We start from the raw sequence: 15,000 nt of genomic DNA, 5'->3' as shown, positions 1-15,000 counted from the left end.
TTTCCTTTTCTAAAATCTTGTCTTGTTAATATCCATCTTTCCCCTTTTTTTCCTTTTGTAAAATCTTGTCTTGTTAATATCCATCTTTCCCTTTTTTTTCCTTTTCTAAAATCTTCATTATCTTGTTGATGTCAATCTTTAATGTCTTTCTCTCTCTCTAAGACGACACAAACACCTTAGTTAATGAGTGTCTAATAAGACCTTTATATTGCCCGAAAGAGATGAAGAAGTTCCGGTAAATCACTTGAAGAAAGCACAAAGGAAAGACGTTGATTCCTTTCATGTTCCCCTTTTTCCTGTCTCTATTATTATCCATGATCAATCGTCTTCTTTGTGCCTTCTTCTCATCTCATTTTACAAAATTTCGGAGCTTTTTTTTATTTCTAAACTGTTGAAATTAATTTTCCTCCGTGTAATACGAGCTTGTTTTTTCGAAATTTCGTCTATGAATTTGTTGTTTTTTTCTATCTTTTTCCTCCGTGTCTCTCATCTCGCGAAACCTCAATTACCTCTATTGCAAGAATCCCGAAGAAAAACCTTGTGTGAGGCAAGTTTAAGAAGGGAAAGGAGAGCAAACAGTTTTCCAATACTCGCCACCCGGTATTGCCCTTCGCTATCACCTCCGCTACACAACCCTGATCCCTCGCGACGCAACCTTAAACTCGGTTTACATTGCCGAGAGATCAAGGGCGGAACACCAATCTGTCTGATCTTATATGACCTTTAGAAACAGCGAAAACCTCTTGCGGCATTCAATAAACTCACCTCAAGCAAGGCAAGCACTGTGCAAAGGGGCGGTTCTCCTTCGCTCTCTTCACCTCTCTCCCCTCCCCCTTCCAACCCCCTCTTCATGCCTTAAGGACTACTCACGCCCCCCCTCCCCCCCGCACACACACTTCCTGCCTTAAGGATTACTCCCTCCCCCCTTCACCCCATCTCTCGTTCTTCCTCCCCCTCCACCCCCCCTCTTCATGCCTTCAGGACCATCCCCCCCTACACGCGCTTCCTGCCTTAAGGATCACCCCCTCCCCCCTCCCCCCTCACCCCATACCTTTAGGTTAAATACGACACCTCACAAAGCGACGCTCTCTCACCTACTCGCTTTAAACTTCAAAACCTCTCGCTCAAACTCTCTCTTTCCTTCGCTTTCTCCTCCTTCCGGGTCACATGATGTTTATTCCATCTTTCTTTTATTTTCTTCTGTTTGTTTAGGTTATTGGGGTCAGTTCGAGGTCGCTGCCATCTATAAAAAACAAAACACAAACAACTAAAATGGATAGAAGATATGAAATTAAATAACTACTGATAACCCTAACTCTATAACCGCTACGTTTCGATCAGAGTAGATTCCTCATCAGACTGTTAAACCAACGAATCTTGATATTAATATTTTTTTTATCATTTTGATCTTTTGATTTCATAGTTTCGTACCTAGATGACTGTGACTTCGAATGACCTGATCTGCATGACCTGGTGAGCCAAGAAAAAGAAAAGACCCCCCTAAAAAAAAAAAAGAAAACGAAGATTTTCACTTCAGCGCCATCTATTTTTCATCCGGGTCAGCATTCACTCTCCAAGTCACGGCGCCCTTCTATTACATTCTGAATATCACTCTTTCCTTTCCATCACATTTGCGGCTCTCGCTTCCCCGCTACGCCCTCAAATCCGTGTGTGTTTGCGTGCGTGTAAACATATATACATGAATGCACCTGCGTGTATGTAAATGTACATTCCTATTTGCGGACGTGTGTGGCGAGTAAATACAAGTTACTCAAAAAGCTATAATGTATGCTAATGTGCAATTTTTTTCTTCAACATTTTCATTTTCCTCAAATCTTTCACATTTTCTGGTTGTATTTTCAGTTTTTCTCTCTTAAAATTCAATTCAGATTACCGTCTGCATCATTTTTTTATCTATTTCCCACAAACATCCGCTTCTTTCACATCTATCTATTTTTCATACCTATTTCCATCCACTATTTCCTTATTTATCCATCACATCTTTCTTCATTCATTATTTCATCTCGTTATCCATACCATCAACTTCTCTTTTTCTCTCCTTCTTCATTCATTATTTTACTGCGTTATCCATACCATCAATTCCTCCATTTTCTTTCCCTCTCCATTCATAATTTCACCTCGTTATCCATACCCCTAACTACCCTATTTCTCTCCTTCTCCATTCATCAATTTATTACGTTATCCATACCATCAATTCCAACTCCCCCCCCCCCCCCGTTCTCCAAACCATTCACCCTTTTCAATCACAGAATCAATTCCTACCGAGGAGAATCATGCAAGTCATCGCATCATGCAAAATCGCCTGAGTTCGTGACGTCATTCGATCTTTCCTCCTTTCCCCCTCAGGCCGAGAAGACGTACAAGAGGCACTTTTCATCGGAAATTCTTGAGCGCTGTCAGTGTGGATTGCCGAGGTCATACGATATATATCTGCTCATATATCTATCTGTCTGTCTATTTCTGTTTATCTGGTTTTAGGTCTGTTTATCTGCATCTGTCTATCTATCTATCTCTCTATTTTTGTATCAATGTATCTCTCTTTTTATCTATCTGTCTATCAATCTTTTAGTCTATCTATCTATCAATCTATCTGTCTATCTATCTATCTGTCTATTTATCTATCTGTCTACCTACCTATCGATCTATCTATCGAGCTACCTATCTCTTTCTCTCCTTCTGTCTATCTGCCTGTCTATCTATCTATCTATCAATCTATATCTATCCGTTTACCGACCAGTCTATCTATCAATTCATATATATCTATCTAACTGTATATCTATATGTATCCATCTACCTACGGTATGGATATATATGTATATGCACAATATTAATGTATATTTGTATGTATGTACGTATCTGTGTATTCATCTATCTATCTAACTGCCTATCTATATATCTATCTCTTTATCTACTGATCTATCTATCCATGTACCTACCTATCTGTGAATCTCTATCTATCTATCTACCCATCTATCTATCTATCTATCTATCTATCTATCTATCTATCTATCTATCTGTCTATCTATCTATCTATCTATCTGTCTATATATCTATCTATCTAATTATCTATCTATCTATCTATCTATCTATCTATCTATCTATCTATCTGTGAATCTAGTTATCTGTTCATCTATCTATTCATTAAACGAAACGAAACGAAACGAAATGAAACAAAGCAAAAACGAAAGTGAAAAAAAAAACATCAACAAGAAGAAAGAGAAGAATGAGAATAATAACAATAAATTAAGAACATTTTCCCCAATATGAAAGACTAAGAGAGAGAGAGAGAGAGAGAGAGAGAGAGAGAGAGAGAGAGAGAGAGAGAGAGAGAGAGAGAGAGAGAGAGAGAGAGAGAGAGAGAGAGAGAAGGCGAATGAGAGAGAGAGAGAGAGAGAGAAGGCGAATGAGAGAGAGAGAGAGAGAGAGACAGACAGACAGTTAGTGAGCGATAAAGATAGATAGAGAGATAGAGATACAGATAGATAGATAGAGAGAGAGAGAGACTTCCAAGTTTATATCGTAGCTTTATCCCCGTGTTCAGTCATGGTTAAAAGATTAGCCGAGCCTTCCTAATCACCAAGACTGTAAATGTGTTTACTAGCTTTTAAAAAATCGACTTAAGCGAGGAAGCGGAGAGCCAAAGAAGAAAATAAGAAAAAGAAAGAAAGAAAGAAAAAAAACGATATATATATCACTAATTATAAATCAAATATCCATCATATGTAGATGTGTTTACTAGATTTAAAAATCTACTTAAGCGAGGAAGCGGAGAGCCAAAGAAGAAAAAAAAAGAAAAAAAAGAAAAAGAAAATATATTAATTATAATTCAAATAAGAAAAAAATATATAACTAATTATGAATCAAGTAAGAAAAAAAATATCACTAATTATGAATCAAGTAAGAAAAAAATATATATCACTAATTATGAATCAAGTAAGAAAAAAAATATATCACTGATTATAAATCAAATAAGATTTAAATCATCACGGAGGGTTGGAATTATGTGAAGATTAATAATTAGGCACGAAGATTGAGTAAATTATAGATAGGAGTGAATTCCGCCTTGGGTGAGTCATCGGTTGAAGGAAGTAGTTGGAGGTTTGCAGCTCCTGATACCTAATCCTGTGTGCAACGCCTTATACTTAAGCTTATTTGACCCCCTAGTACCTTTCCTGATACCTAATCCTGTGTGCAGCGCCTTATACTTCAGCTTATTTGACCCCCTAATACCTTTCCTGATACCCAATCCTGTGTGCAACGCCTGATACCTAAGCTTAAGACACCCTAATACCTTTCCTGATACCTAACCCTGTGTGCAACGCCTTATACTTAAGCTTATTTGACCCCCTAATACCTTTCCTGATACCTAATCCTGTGTGCAACGCCTTATACTTAAGTTTATTTGACCTCTAATACCTTTTCTGATACCTAATCCTGTGTGCAGTGCCTTATACCTAAGCTTAAGACCCCCTAATACCTTTCCCGATACCTAATCCTGCTGCGACCCCAAATACGTAATGATATTGTTTGTGACGTTTTATATCTAATCCTGTATGCTGCCTAATACTTAATCCTATTTGCGATTCCCGGTACCTAATCCTGCCAAGCCTAATATTCCTGATACCTAATCCTGCAGCGACTCCTGATACCTAATGATGTCGTTTGTGACTCCTGATACCTAATCCTGTGTGCAATACTTAATACTTAGAGCTATTTACTACACCCGATACCTAATCCTGGTCCCGGCGCCTAATATCTCTCATGATGCCTAATCTTGATGCGACCCCAAATGCTCTATGATATTGCTTGTGACGCCTAATTTTGCTTGCAATAACTGATACCATATTTTCCAAGCGACATTTGCTACCCAATACTGTCTGCAAAGTCTTGTATGCACCTTTCATAACTCCTGATACCTAATATTATTTATGGCACCTTATACCTATCCTACATATCTAATATTCTTGTTTACATCTCTCAATACCTAATTTCAAGCATAAAAAAAACACATTTCTAATTATATCTCTAATAAGATTTCTAGAAAAATTGTGATAGGAAAAGACCCATGAAGAGCAGGTAACTAGTTCAGCGTGACAGGACTGGGTCAGAGGTCAGAGGTCATCATAACTATAATGCGCCTGATATCTGGTGTTGTTTGCAGCGTCTGGCATCTGGTGCTGTTTGTAGAGCCTTATACCTGGTGTTGTTTGCAGTTCCTGATATATGGTGTTGTTTGCAGCGCCTATCCTATGTTGTTTGCAATGGCTGATATATGATGTTTGCATCACCTGATGTTTGCCTTGTACCTGATTCCGTAAATCAGGCGCATGATTGCACGCAATTTTGCACGCAACTCGCATCACATTGATTTATTTTCGATAACTAATACCAGATCCTGGTGCTAGATATACCAGATCCAATTTTGTGACTCCTAATACCAAATCTTGTTTGCGATTCCTCATGGAAATCTTGTTTGCAACGCTTGGTACCAAATCTTGCATGCGATATCTGGAGCCAAATACTGTATGCAACACATACACATCCTACTTCCGTGCCTGATACCCGGCTACGCTTGCAACGCCAGACACTTCAGTGCATCTTGCTTGGATTCCCTCGAAAATTATTTCACATTCTCAGAGAATATGGTGAAGTATATTGGCTTGCAAGATTTCTATCTCCCGGAACCTGGACGCAGAAAGGAGGTTAGAATAAACAGAGCTAGACTGTTGCGCAAACATCCTCCACGTCCCGGCGCTTTCATTTTTAGATGTAAATATCGTGCTATTTATTTTGCGACCTTTATAAAATATTAAAGCATGCATAGAACACAAACTTCTCCCCCCTTCCCCCCTCCTTCCCCCCCACCCTCACTCCCCCCCAGCCTCCACCATCCCCCGAGAGACGCCGGAGAAAATGGAGGCGGCCGGGATCTCCAGATGGAGCGCGTCGCCGGAGGATTTTAGTTATGCGTTGTTGCCTCCTGTCCGAGCGAGGGGCGCTGGTCGACACGATGTGACGCTTTATAATGTATGGTCTGACGAGGTGGGTTATAATGCATGGTGTCGTGTACTGCAGCTTCCTTGCGCGATGATGATTCTAGCTCACACTGCGGATAAGAATCGAAAGGAGACTAAGACGCAATTTTGGTTGAATATTATAAACAAGTTGTGTTATGGACATTTGAGAATATTACTATAGACAAGTTGTATGATTTGGAAATCAGCGTGTGCTTGTTACTGTATATAGGTTCAGGACTTTTATATAGGACTTTTCTGGTGGTTGATTTACACCGCTCTCGCTATGTACATTCGTCAGTACGTAGCAGGGAACGCGTTTCTACTGGGTGCTGTTCACGACTCATTACTTTTTCCCGTGTCGTTATTTTCCTGGGAATGTTGAATGTTCAAATGGGTAGCGCGTGACTTTCGTAGCACTTACTCCTGTCTCTTGCGTGCGTCTGCTGAAAGACCGAAGGCATCTCGGCAAGACGTGCAGTAAATTAGTCGGTCGTATATAATTAGCATACGTTTGGTGGGTAGTTTTTTTTCGCGTTTTTGTTGACTCGCTTATCATTCATATATCCAGAGAGATTTATGAAAGAGCGGGCTATGATTATACAAAATAAATCATGCAATTAAATCAACTGGCATTATCAGCAAACAAGTCTTTATCAACACGGAATTAAGCTTCATCACACATCTCCGTTGGAACGTGACGAAAAGTGTAAACTAAAAGACCGTAAAGATACGACACGAACCGACACGAAAGGAACTCTCGAGGAAGGAAGCAGACGAAACAAAAAGTAAAAAAAAAAAAAAGAAAAAAAAAGAAAAAAAGAAAGAAAGAAAGAAAGAAAATAAAAGAAAACACGTGAAAAACACTTGACTGAAAAGACTTCTTAGCTTTTCCGACACAACGCCGCCAGCTCATTGTTCCTCAAAGATCCTATACTCATATGGAATTCACTTTAGTCATCTGTCGAGCGGTACAGGAAGAGAGAGAGGGAGGGAGAGAGAGAGAGAGAGAGAGAGAGAGAGAGAGAGAGAGAGAGAGAGAGAGAGAGAGAGAGAGAGAGAGAGAGAGAGAGAGAGAGAGAGAGAGAGAGAGAGAGAGAGAGAGAGATAGAGATAGAGATAGAGATAGAGATAGAGATAGAGATAGAGATAGAGATAGAGATAGAGATAGAGATAGAGATAGAGAGAAAGAGAGAGAGAGAGAAGGCGAATGAGAGAGAGAGAGAGAGAGATGGAGATAGATAGATAAATAGATTGATAGATAAATAGAGAGAGAGATATATAGATAGATAGATAGACAGAGAGAGTGAGAGAAAGAGAAGAAAAAAAAGAAAAGGCGAATGAAAAAAAAAAAAAAAAAAAAACAAGGAATTTGAAAGCTGCGATTACGCCAATCTTTATCCCTCCCGCTAATAGATTCCCTCGAGAAATCTTTCTTAGTGTCTGGCCCAATGGCGTCGTCCCCAACACACCGCCCGGGGTAAATACGACTCGCCATAAACATCGCTCTCGTTACCTTATCACGCAGGCGCTCTCACACTCATTACAGCTTATCTGCGTGCGAGACCGTCCTATATCGCATTCTTCTTTACATAAAATACCGTCCTTATCGGAATGTCGGGGAGCCTCAGCTTTAAAGCAGTCCAGGGCAATTGAACAAGGCTACGCTACGTTGTTATAGGCTTTATGAATGTATTTTATTCGAAGAATGTAATTTGTGGAGGTTAATATAGAGCGTTGCAGGTCATCAACACCAACCAATGAGTGGTATTGTGTGATGCTTATTAAACACATTCACGCGGAGACAGGCGAGTGTGTGCTTTGGAAATTACCACACGTAGGAGAATAACACGTGCGTATTAACAAAGTCAGTGTTGCATAATAAATACACCGACTAAGCATACACAAAAGGATTCTAACAATATCTGCGCTCCGGAGATATGTCAGAGCACAAAGGCTGTTCTTAGTGAAATCATAAGCCGGTTTACATACAGTGCTATTAATGCTTCGTACCTTTTGTTTAGTGTGATAAAATAAGTTATTATAGTACAGCACAGCTAATAGACTCGTGCTAAATACACGTGAGGAAAGAAAGGGCTGTACTCACCTAAAGAAAGGTCGTTATAACAAGTTCAACAACCGTCTTCTGTGTGACTCTGCAGGTGATTCTTTGCCCTCAGACACGAACACACACTCTGTACTACGCTTTCTTTCGAGGCAGGTGTAAGTACCTAACATCAAAGCTCCGTCTTCGGTAAGTAGTGTTTATTTTTTGATTATTACTTTTTTCTCTGAACCTTTTTCCTCTCGCTCCTTTCTTACGCTTAGCACGAGACTCACGCTCTTGTAAACGCTTTGTATTTTTTCTTCTTTTACTTTGCTTTTCCTTTGGTAAACTTATTTCTAAAGACTATAAGAGTTCCGAACACTTTGTGATCCGACAGACCAAATATTCATGCGTCACTTACGCTTTATTAGAAGGAAAGAGAATTCGTGTTTTTTACTTCACTTTTATACGACATCTTCTTCCACTTCTTTCCCTCGCTGATTCGCGTCTACGCTCCCTGCAACGAGAAAGAAAAAATAGATTAATAAAATGCATTATCAAATATCATCCTACATAAGCATACAGTTAAATGAATATGCCAAAAGCAATATATATTTTTTTTACCATGATTAGGATATATTGTAATGCCTTCATCTGTAAACAAAGAAATAAACAATTGCACACGAGAGACAACAATAACAGTGCCATACGACATGTGCCATACCGCATTTTAGATCAATAGTCATCTTATATTCATCAGTATTCATAAGCCTACCCTAGTATTGAGCATCGTGGCATATTTACGCGATGGCATTCCAAAGGCATATCCATGTTTCATGAAAGGAGATTGCCATGCCTTGAGAAATGCCATCGGTTCCATTGCAGATATAACTAAAATAATATGGTTTGTAATTTTAGATTTAGTTCATAAAATAAAAAAACAAAACATCAATAAATGTATATAAGATAGTTGTAAGATATATAGATAAATAGAGGCACATACACACACACACACGCACACACATACAAGCACACACACACACACATACACACACAGACGCCCACACACTTCATTTTTTGCGTTTGAGCGATGTTTCGACTGTTAGTTTATGTTCTTTCTTTGTTCAATGTGAACACAAATATGTGCTCACGTTTGCGCCTTTGGATGTATATTTGTACAGCCACGTTTACCGACATCCGCAGATATCTTCACGCACACACACACACACACACACACACACACACACACACACACACACACACACACACACACACACACACACACACACACACACACACACACACACACACACACACAAACACACACACACACACACACACACACACACACAGACGCCCACACACACACACAAACACGTCCACACATACATACAAACACGTTCACAAACACACTCATACACACACACACGTCCCCGCATACACACAGATGTACACACACACACACACACACACACACTCCCAAAGAATCACCGAACAGACATAGACTAGACATCACTGCAGAGAAGAAAGAACAAATCCGCAAAGGAAGATAAATAAGGGAGATAGAAAGGAGAGAAGATAATTAGGAATTAAGGAGGAGGATCGAGGAGAGGAAATGTAGAGGAAGGAAGGAAGGGTTGCTGACGGTGGGGAAAAGTAGAGAGAGGAGGGAGAGTGATGGGTAAAAGGGAGGAGGAGGGAGGGAGGGAGAGAGAGTGACGGATAAAAGGAAGGGGGGAGGGAGGGAGAGAGAGTGATGGGTAAAGAGAGGAGGAGGGAGGGAAGGAGAGTGATGGCTAAAAGGGAGGAGGAGGGAGGGAGGGAGAGTGATGGGTAAAAGGGAGGAGGAGGAAGGGAGGGAGAGTAAAGGGTAAAAGGGAGGAGGAGGAAGGGAGGAAGGGAGAGTGATGGGTAAAGGGAAGAGGAGGGAGGGAGGGAGGGAGAGTGATGGGTAAAGGGGGAGAGGAAGGGAGGGGGGGAGGGAGAATGATGAGTAAAAGGAGGGAGGGAGGGTGATGGGTAAATGAAGGGAAGGGAAGGAGGGAGATGGCTAAAAAAAGGGGGGGGGTAGGGAGGAATGAAGAGAGGGAGAGTGATAAAAGGGGGAGAGAGAGGAAGGGAGGGAGAGAGGAAGAGTGATAGGTAAAAGGTGGAGAGCAGGAAGGAAGGGAGGGGGAGTGATAGGCGAATGGAGTGAAGGGAGGGAAGTCAATATACGGTTTATTGGAGTGGAAAAGACAGTCGGAATTAACGGCAGAGGAACCTGGCTAAGCAGCAAATCCTACGAAGCCGCAGTAAGAAAAGAATGACGTTTCCGATGCGATTAAGATTCCTCATCAGGTGATAGAATCGAAACCTTTTTGGCCTTTATTGCCTAATATATAACAGTTCATATATATATATATATATATATATATATATATATATATATATATATATATATATATATATATATATATATATATATATATAAGAACAAAAAAGCATGAAAACTAACACCAAAAACAAGACCAAAAGAAGGATAGACTCAAAAGTACAGCGAGACAAGGCAAGACCTCCCGAAACACAAGAACGAGGCGGCGAAACTACTCGAAAAGTCACAGAACCTCAAGAACGTCAAGAAGTTTCCCGGCGACAGAGAAGCGAAGGTGAAAGAGAGAGAGGCATTTTTTAGCCGTCGATGACCTGGTGAGTGATGCTAAAACGGGCATTCGACGCGCAGAAGATCGACATTTTATTCGGCTCTCCGTGAGGAAATTTAAAAATCACTTTATTTGTCAAGTTGCATTTTTTTTTTTGTGTGTGTGTGTGTGTGAGATCGATGTTTTATCCAACTCTTTCTGAGAAAAGGCCTCTAGCAAAAAGAATTTAATGATATTATTATTATTATTATCAATATTGTTATCATCATCATTATCATCAATATTGTTATCATCATCATTATTATCAATATTGTTATCATCATCATTATTATCAATATTGTTATCATCATCATTATTATCAATATTGTTATCATCATCATTATTATCAATATTGTTATCATCATCATTATTATCAATATTGTTATCATCATCATTATTATCAATATTGTTATCATCATCATTATTATCAATATTGTTATCATCATCATTATTATCAATATTGTTATCATCATCATTATTATCAATATTGTTATCATCATCATTATTATCATTGTTATTATTATTATTATTATCATTGTTATTATTATCGTTATTATTACCATCATTATTATATCATTATTATTATTATTATTTTTTTTTTACTTTAAAAGATCGACATTCAAGTCGATACCGTGAAAAAGAAACTTCCTTTGTCCTCTTGCAAAAGTGTGAGGTTTCTTGCATGTGAAGAACTTTAGAAATGGAGGTTCTCTTTGACACGCCATAAAAAAAAAAAAACTTACTTTTTTTCCGTGCGATGAATTTATGTGGCCGACGTTTTATTTGGTACACCAAAATAGCCACTTTACTGTATTATCTATCTGCAAAAGTATAATGTTTCTTGCTAGTGAAGAATTTAAAAAAAAAATCTTTATTTTTACTCGTCCAGAAGTATCTCTCTCTCTCTGTCTCTGTCTCTCCATATGTACACACACTCAAACACACACACACACACACACACACACACACTCAAACACACACACACACACACACACACACACACACACACACACACACACACACACACACACACACACACACACACACACACACACACACAGACATACCTGTCGAGATCATTATTTATTTGAGATTTAAAAAGTGCTTTCGTTCTAATGTCAAAGATGTATACATCACCAAAACTTTTGTTTACATATTCGTATATTTCTAAACACACATCAATATGGCAATATTTAGTGCTCTAATGAATAGAGTATATTAATCATTTATAAATGGTTTGTTTGTTTAAATGTTAACAATCCATTTGGGAAAAAACAATAAGTTCGTTATTTTAACGATTTCTCGGTTGACGAATCGTTGCAGTCCTCCCGGATACAGGTAAGGTTTAGCGCTGGTATTCAAAGTCTTGCTTTACCCTGATATTGTAGATGGTAATGCTTAAAAATGTATTTAACATAATTGTTGAATTCCTTAGTATTGATTTATGATAAATGAGACGAATTGTTGCTGTCCTCCCGTGTACAGAGACAGAAATGATTGAGAAAATGAGGCGAGAATAACACCCCGCAATGCTTTGTTGCTAGGGGGCATATATTCGTTATTTATTCCGTTATTTTAATGACCCGTGGACACAGTAACGGAATTAGTCGTAGGTGACAGTTCCGATGGTATCAATTAATTGTTTGAGAAGGAAATTATATATTAGAGGGAAGTGTATGAGAGGAAATTATAAAGATTAAAAGAATGGGAATGATTAGCTTATGTCCTGGTAAAATCATGGAAAGAATACATAGACTGGGTGTGAGTGTCTCGATTCCGTCTCTTGTATATTTATATTTTGTTTATTAAGATAATTCATAATTAGTAGGAAAAGGAAGGGTATAGAGTTAGTTGAGAATATTGTTTATTTGAATTATTATATTTATTGCTGAGATTTCCATAATGATATGCCATTTGCTTATTATTCTTTGTTTTTGGAATAATATGCTAATGGTTCAAAACGTTTCCATAGTCGTTCTAATATTTGGTGCACACTCAACAGAGGCATGAATTCATTCCCACACCACGAGCGTTAAAGACCGTTAAAATCAGGCTACCCAAAAATTTAACGGTACAGTAAATACAGTTAAAATAGGCCTACAGTAGAGATCCTGAGCCAGCTGTTGCACCACGGTGAAGTTTCCTGAAGCAGGCGAAGGCGCTGTGAGATCATTCCACGCCAACTGCGTTTCGTGGTGTGCTTTGGGGATGGGACTGTGTGTGTGTGTGTGCATATATATATATGTGTGTGTGTGTGTGTGTTTGTGTCTATGTATTTTTTTTCTCCTTTTCTCTCTTTTTTTTGACTCTGTATGATAATTGGGATCGTGGTATAAAATGCTTTCTTTTCATATCGGTATAACTAGAAGAAATAGACAATGAAGTTGAATAAAAATATACAAATGACTGAGAGGGTAATAGAGATATATAGAGGGATGGATTGATAGACATATGTGTGTGTGTGTGTGTTTGTGTGTCTATATGTGTTTTGTGTGTGTGTGTGTGTGTGTGAGTGTGTGTGTGTGTGTGTGTGTGTGTGTGTGTGTGTGTGTGTGTGTGTGTGTGTGTGTGTGTGTGTGTGAGTGCATGTATATATATATATATATATATATATATATATATATAATATATATATAAATATATATATATATGTACATATATGTATGTATATATATATATATATATATATATATATATATATATATATATATATATATATATATATATATATATATATATACATACATACAGAGAGAGAGAGAGAGTGAAGGAGGGGGATCTACATAGACAAAACTGTATAGGTAGAAAGAATGATAGACAAAGACAGACGGATAAACAGGTAGATAAATAGATATAGACAGATAGACAAATAAATAGATAAGTGTATGGAAATAGAGAGAGAGAGATGTATAGATTGGTAGACATACAGATAAACAGATAGGCAGATAAAAAGATAGATAGATAGAGGTAGATAGACAGAGAGAGAGGGAGAGGGAGAGATGTATAGATAGGTAAACAGACTAATAAACAGATAGGTAGATAAAAAAGATAGAGAGAGATAGAGAGAAAAATGAGAGACAGATGCAGAGAAGGTGAGAAAGGAAACGGCTATATGCTTTAAATATGCAAGGTCATGCTATCACGCAATATATAAATAAAACAACGCAGAATTTATCCAACTTGCGATGACGGAATGAATAAGAATAACCAAAGGATCTGCTCTATTCATCGCTTGGTTAGACCGCTCAATAAACATGGCGTCTATTTACATATTTGGCAACCGTCTCCCACTGCCCAGCTGGTAAGTGCATATCACACTCACTTTCTATCAAGTTCTGACTTATAAAAGGATTACTGTAACAATTTTATCTTATCGTAATCTACAGGGAATACGTTCTGCAGTGCCGCGTTATAGGCAAAGTTAATAATTCACATCGAAATACGACAATAAAAAAATGGAAACCTAAAGCGAATCAGTCGGCAACACTATGGTCATTAAGCGGAATTCCTATCCGCTAATATATCAGGTTAATATTTGTAAAAAGGCAATTTGACTAACAGGTAGAGTAGCCTAATGACTCTTTGATCTAAGCATTGCAGAAATTGCACAAAGCAGAGCTCACTGTTGCAGCCTCCACCTCGAACCCTTGATTGCTAAGTGAATCAATGAGCATTTCATCGTGTCTATCGATGTCAACAACCTTGCAATTAGGCTCAGACTGAAATTAACAGACGCATGAATATCGGCCCTATCTACACCTGTCAGAACTATTTTTTTCCATATTTGGATGTGTCTGAATTCAAGAAGCAGTAGTTATGACTAAATATTAAAATGATTATGCTGATGATGATTATAAAGATAATGGATATGTGTTAATGGTAATATTACTGACAACTGGTGTTACATTGATTATAATGGAGTTAATAATAACAGTACCAAAAATAGCGACACCAAAAGAACAAAAATAATTTACTTCATAATATGTATAACTATTGTAGAGAACAATACTGATATTTTCTTTTTTCTTTTCTTTTTTTTACAATTGTAATGTAATGAAATATCATTGTACTGCTGCGAAGTGTATATAAATGGTACAATCACGGACAAACGTCGTGCACGGCGAATGAAGCTTCGAAAATCTCGCAACCAGAACAACCCGGTCACATTATTTGTGTGTTCGAGGCGAAATTCGAAACACGTTTGACACGAGTTTGTGGTCGACACTGCACACTGCTC

General features: G+C 38.2%; 1 long non-coding RNA gene across 2 annotated transcripts in view; it reads right to left on the bottom strand.

Annotated features, from left to right (window-relative positions):
• Positions 1–15,000, bottom strand: part of LOC138866005 (uncharacterized) — a 534,841-nt gene that overhangs the window by 125,807 nt on the left and 394,034 nt on the right. For both annotated transcript variants that reach the window (XR_011399497.1, XR_011399498.1), the window contains exon 4: positions 8,143–8,599. This is a non-coding gene — a long non-coding RNA (uncharacterized lncRNA). The remainder of the gene's footprint in view (positions 1–8,142; positions 8,600–15,000) is intronic.

Source organism: Penaeus vannamei, chromosome 23 (assembly GCF_042767895.1).
Source record: "Penaeus vannamei isolate JL-2024 chromosome 23, ASM4276789v1, whole genome shotgun sequence".
NCBI lineage: Eukaryota > Metazoa > Arthropoda > Malacostraca > Decapoda > Penaeidae > Penaeus > Penaeus vannamei.
This window is presented reverse-complemented; position numbering and strand designations above follow the sequence as displayed.